Raw genomic sequence first — 5,507 nt, forward strand, 5'->3', positions numbered from 1 at the left:
ATAGCCTGTCTTTTTCTGCCCTGCATTATAAAATTCATTCAAACTCAACTCGGAAGGATTTCTAACCAAACTTTTAACCAGCTTTTACTTAGGAACTACCAGCTCCTGGCCACCGAGGATCCTGCCTGCTCTTCACCAGATCAGCTAACCCGCTGTTAAAATAGACCTGCCTCAGCGATGGTCCTTGTTCCTGGAAGCTTTGGCCACGGACGCCTGGATACTCTCTCCTACAGCCTCCTACACACACTGGACTCAACAAATCACCGACCTGTGGCTCCAGGGAACCTTTCTAGAGTTCTCCCCCTTCGAAATTATCTTATTCTCTACCCTCTTTTGGGTCCTGTTACAAAATCCCCAATCTTCCCACAATTCCTCTTCCCCTACTATGCCCCCATCCAGCAGGAAGTAGCTCGAAGATCACAGCAACCCACTCCCCACAATAGAGGAAAAAGGGAGGAATGTAGGGACCCCATGGGCACCTGAACAGGGACATACCCTGGCAATATGGTGCCCTTCCTAGTTCTTCTCCGCAGTAGACAAACCTGCTGGCGCCAACACCCAAGCCCACCTGCGCCAAACCTCCGCCAGTCACAGGTCAAGGCTTACCTCCTGCCCAGCCCCGTCCAATCAGTTACCACCCCGTCCACTCTCTCTCCCGCCCCGGAGCAAAGCACCCTATAAATGCATGCACAGTCCTTGAATAAAGCGGAACTTCTCTGGCGAACTGTTAGCCCGGGTCTCGCGTGCTTCCTTCGTCCATGTGTCCCCTTCAATATGACTAGCATTACCTTGATGTGAAAACCTGCCAATGGCATTATGAGGAAAAATACATTATAACTGGTTATATTTATTCCAAAAATGTAAGGTTGGTTTAATGAATATAATTCAGTACAACAAATCTTACCAATAAATACAGAAAAAGCATTTGATAAAGTTCAACATCCATTCACAATTTTAAAAAAAGAAACCTTAGAAAACTGAAAAAAAGAAACTTTCTTAATCTGATAAAGAATATTACAAAAACCAACAGCAAAACCCATTGTTTATGACGTGTTGAAAACTTCCCTTTGAAATCTGGAACAAGACACCATTTCTATTTTATAGTGCACTGGAGGTCCTAGCCAGTATAGAATGGCAAGAAAAAGATTTAAAATTTATAAGGTTTAAAAAGAAATAAAAATGTCATTAGTCACAGATAATATGGTTATTGTGAAGGAATTCCAAAAGAATTTACAGATAAATTAACATTAATATGTGATTTTAGCAAAGATGCTACATACAAGGTCAATATTCTAAAATCAATTTACATCCTAAAATAAACAAAATAAATTTCTTAAAGAAGTATATCACTTACAATAACATTTTTAAAAGTATCAAATAGCTAGGAATGAATATAACAAAAAAGTAAAAGACCTGTGTTCAGAAACTATAAAACAACAACAAGAAAAATTAAAGATGACCTAAATAAATGGAGAGCTATACCATGTGCATGTTGGAAAACTCAGCACTGCAAAGAGTCAATTCTCCCCCAAATTATCTCGATTCAATGCAATCTCAGTTACAACTGCAACAACTACTTTCTGTGGGAAATGACAAGCTTATACTGAAATAACTATTTCTGTGGAAATTGACAAATGTATACTGAAATGTACATGGAGAAGAAACACCAGAAACAATCTGAAGATGAAATAGCCAATTAAAAAAACAATTATTTTCAAATATTTGAAGAACCTGGAAAGGCAGAAAAACTGAAAGTAAAATGTAGTTTTCAATTAAATATACAGATAAGCATTCTTAATATCGTGAGCATTTTTTATAGATATACAAAAAAAAATACATGGAAATGCAAAGGGCAAAGAATAACTAAAGCATTTTTGAGAAAGAACAAGGAGAGAACATTCTCTACTAGCTATCAAGACTCATAAACTAGAGTAATTAAGATAGTGTAGTATTGATGTTAAGATACATAAATACACTAAAAGAACAGAATAGAGAGTACAGAAACAGTCTCACACATAAATGGGCACTTATTTTATAACAAAGCATTGCAACGCAATAGGGAAAATCCATTTTTTCTTTTTGTTTTCCTTTTAAAATTTTACTTATTTAATTTTATTTATTTAATGGGGGGTATATAATAGTACAAATACAATTGAAAATCTACATGGAAAGAGAAAAAAAAAACATAACCCCCACTTCACACTCTATACAAAAATCCATTCCAGAGAGTGAATGATTAAATGTAAAAGCAAAACAACAAAGCCTTGAAAAAGTAATATAAGAGAATATCTCAATTACCACAGGGTATAGAAAGATTTCTTAAAGACAAAAAACACCAACCATAGAAAAGTAGGTGGGAAAGGACTATTTCAAAATTAAGAACTTCTGTTCTTCAAAACACACCATAAAGACAGTGAAAAGACAAGCCACAAAGGGGGAAAAGATGTTTTTAATATATAAAACTAAAAAGCTTATATTCAAATTATGCAAATAACTCCTACAAATCTATAAGAAAAACAAATAGAAAAATGGGCAAAGAAACTTTACCAAAGGGTCAATATACATCATTAGTTATCAGAGAATCTCTGTTAAAACTACAATAAGATACTACTCTACATGCCAGAATTTCTGAAATTAAAGACTGATGAATTCAAGTATAAATAAGACCTCTCATACATTGCTAATTAGACTATAAATTGGTACAACCACTTTGGAAAACCATTTAAAATCTACTAAATTTTAGTATCCACATATCCTAAGACACAGAAATTCCATTTTTACATATGTACCCAACAGAAATCTATGCACGTATGCATGAAGTCTGGAAACACCACTCCTGCCAATGTCCATCAACAGTAGAACGGATAAATTGTGGTATATTCTTATATTGAATTACTATACAGCAATGAAAATAAACGAACCAGTTTAATGAAAATAAAACGAACTAAGTTTCATAAAACTTACACAATGTTGAGCAAAAACAAGCCAAGACACAAAAGAACATATATTGTATACTTCCATTGTATAAAGTTTAAAAAGAATCAAGGATGCACACTTATAAAGACAAGCAAGAAGGTGCTTATCATAAAACCAGATTACTGATTATCTTTGGTGATGGGGGAAAAACGGGTAGCAACTGGAAGGGGGCACAATGAAGACAAATGAAATATCGGCAAGATTCTCTTTCTTTTTTTTTTTTTTTTTTGGTGGCTGCCCGGTATGGGGAGCTGAACCAGTGACCTTGGTGTTAAAAGACTGCACTCTAACCAACTGAACTAACTGGCCAGCCCAAGATTCTATTTCTTGAGCTGATTGATAGTTATATGGTTGTTTATATTATGAGAATTTGCTGAGCTCTATGTTTTTGTTTTATACACTCTAGATGTATTAAATTTCACAAAAAGTTTTACAAAGCAGATTCAAATAAAATATTTCAAAGCATTTACATTATGTTTTTATGATTTTTAACCCTAAAGTCTAACATTATGTAATCTTTAGAGCTACCAGTGTTAAAGTTCATAAAATCATAAAAGGAACTTTCTCCAACTATATGTGTGCTTTTCTCTTAAATAGTATCAAAAATAAAAAAAAAGTACACTAGAGGAATGTACATTAACAAGCTATGCAAATATTCTGCCAATCTATACTCTAACACATTATTTCTACAGATGCTACCTACCGTTCTGTACTAAATGTTGAGTGTTTCTTCAGAATAATTGTTATATTATGAAAAAAAGATCAACCAAAAACAGCTTATTCTTTGTAAAAGCTGTCATAATATCATAATAACTTGAAATAATTATATTTCAAGTGGATAGATAGCTTTGGTCCCCGTTTGGTATTATTATCTATTTTGGAAATTCAACATACCTCTTTATACAGTTCCTTTTATATCTTTTCTCCATCTGATGGTGGAAAATGTTTCTATTTATGTACATTTTCCATTTAGATAAAAATGTTATTTGTTAAATAGCATCTGAAGAGTCACAAATGGCCTCAGAATCTCTTAGGGAACAAACAATGGAAGACAAGGGTACATTACAGAATAATGTGTCTAACACTTTCCCAGAGCCATACTTTTTCTGACTGATGAATGAAACCTGACCATAACAGAATGCCACATTTTAGCAATTTGCTACTTTAGAAAGATAATTATATAATACTCGTAGGTAGTTTTGTAGCCATAATACATTAATGATGCCTACAAATCAATAAGTATCACATAAATTTTAAAAATGGATAAAAGATACAATAAAGTAATTCATAGAAAAAATAAGAATGACCAATAAACATGAAGAGATACCAAACATTAATCACATTTTTAAAATGTTAATTAAAGGGCCGGCCCGGTGGCGCACTGGAGAGTGCGCCGCTTGGGAGTGTGGCGGTGCTCCCGCCGAAGGTTCGGATCCCATGTGGAGACCGGTTCCCGCTCACTGGCTGAGCGCTGTGCGGGCGCAACACCAAGGGTTGCAATCCCGTTGCCGGTCAGTAAAAAGGACAAAAAGGAAAAAAAAAATGTTAATTAAAGACTGGCCCGTGGCTCACTTGGGAGAGTGTGGTGCTGATAATACCAAGGCCAAGGGTTCAGATTCCTATATAGGGATGGACAGTTAGCTCACTTGGGAGAGCGTGGTACTGACAGCACCAAGTCAAGGGTTAAGATCCCCTTACCGTCATCTTTTTAAAAATAAATAAATAAATAAATAAATTAATTAATTAAAATGTTAACTAAAACATGATAACATTTTCCAGTCATCTGGCAAAAATGAAAAAGATCAAGAATATCCAATGTGATTAGGACATGGAAAAATAAAAGTACTTACATATTGATGGTAGGAGTATTAACTGGTAAAAACTTTTTGGAATGCAATTTGACATTATCTATAAAATTTTAAACACATACACATACCGTAATACCCAGCAATATCATTTTTTAAATCTAGACAATGAAAATATTAGTATAAGTGTATAAAGATATATTTATAAGGGTATTTATTACAGAACCAACATGGAAGAATGAATAAGTAAATTTTGGTATATACAATGGAATTTCAAGCACTTATTTTAAAATGCAAACAAAATTTGTGTACCAATTTGGAAAGATGTCCAAAATGTACTATTAAACAATAAAAATAAGCTGCAGAAAAATATATACAGCATTTCATTTTTTGTTTTGAAGAAACTCTCACATAGTATATATATAAGCAGAGAAAAAAGTCTCTAAAGTATACACAACGAACTTAACAATGGTAATCTCTGGAGGGGAAGAAAGTTTTGGTTTGGAGATGAGGCTAGTAGAGACTCTTCAGCTTTTATTTAATACTTTTTGTTATCTGAATCTATTGGGTTTTTTTGGTCCATTTTTTGGAGACTGGCCGCACCGCGCTCAGCCAGTGAGCGTTGTGAACGCACCGGTCATCCCTATATAGGATCCGAACCCACGGGGGGGGGGGGGGGGGGGGGGGGGGGGGCGCTGCTGCGCTCCTAGAGCTGCACTCTCCCGA

At 34.9% G+C, this 5,507-nt stretch overlaps 1 protein-coding gene across 1 annotated transcript in view; it reads right to left on the reverse strand.

Moving 5' to 3' along the window:
* The window catches only part of SLC41A2 (solute carrier family 41 (magnesium transporter), member 2), a 126,773-nt gene that overhangs the window by 120,170 nt on the left and 1,096 nt on the right, over positions 1-5,507 (reverse strand). The window lies entirely within an intron of this gene.

Source organism: Galeopterus variegatus, unplaced genomic scaffold (assembly GCF_000696425.1).
Source record: "Galeopterus variegatus unplaced genomic scaffold, G_variegatus-3.0.2 Scaffold472, whole genome shotgun sequence".
NCBI classification, from domain to species: domain Eukaryota; kingdom Metazoa; phylum Chordata; class Mammalia; order Dermoptera; family Cynocephalidae; genus Galeopterus; species Galeopterus variegatus.